Source organism: Octopus bimaculoides, chromosome 9 (assembly GCF_001194135.2).
Source record: "Octopus bimaculoides isolate UCB-OBI-ISO-001 chromosome 9, ASM119413v2, whole genome shotgun sequence".
Classification (NCBI taxonomy): domain Eukaryota; kingdom Metazoa; phylum Mollusca; class Cephalopoda; order Octopoda; family Octopodidae; genus Octopus; species Octopus bimaculoides.
The window spans coordinates 22,781,377-22,782,369 of NC_068989.1; positions in this window are offsets into that span (position 1 = coordinate 22,781,377).

Consider the following 993-nt stretch of genomic DNA (forward strand, 5'->3'; position numbering starts at 1 on the left):
ATATATATATATATAAAGTATAGCTGTGTTGATGCAAACCGGAAAAACAGAACTCAAGATATAAGTATATGTATATTTTTATTAATATTTAGCAGAAGTAACAGAGTGACTCAAGGTCCGTGAGATTCGTGGTACCAACGCAAAAAAACTCTCGGACCTTACGTCACTCTGTTACTTCTGCTAAATATTAATAATAATATATATACATACATATATATACGTACGTATAAATGCATGTACGTACGTACGTATAAATGTATGTACGTACGTATATACTTATGTATGTATACTCACTCACAAATATATACACAGAGTTGTTAATGAAAGTATTCCTATGTACATACACAAAAACAGTCATATACATATAGAAAATTGTGTGTGTGTGTGTGTGTGTGTGTGTTTATTAGACAAAAATGAGCTAAGAAAAATAACTCAGAGTGGCCATAGGCTTGTACATGAATAACATAGACAAATACAGGTATATAAAATACCAAACAATATCAATTTTTAATTTGTTAAAGTTATCTCAGCCTCTAGAGGATGTGTCATAATAGCATAATGATAATTGAAACCAGTGCCATATGAGAAAGGGAGATAATCCCAATGAAGACTTCTCCAAGATTGTCATTAAGGAAAAGGACTGGTTTTTTGTCTGTAAATAAAAGGATAACTGTGGATACGTCTTTCTGCCTCAATGAATGTCATCAGCACGATAATTGCCCTACCATACACACACACATACATACATACATACATGCATGCATACATACATACATACATACATACATACATACATACATAATTCAAATTTACAGAAAATAAAAGACGAAGACACGTGTAGGAACAACAAGCAGATATATATATACAGAGTGAGTGAAATGTAAGTAGCAATTAAAAATTGGTAATAAAATCCATATTCTTTTTACAGATTTATTGAAACAAATGATACATGTTCTTTATTACATGGGAAAATGAAAATAAATCTTCATATTT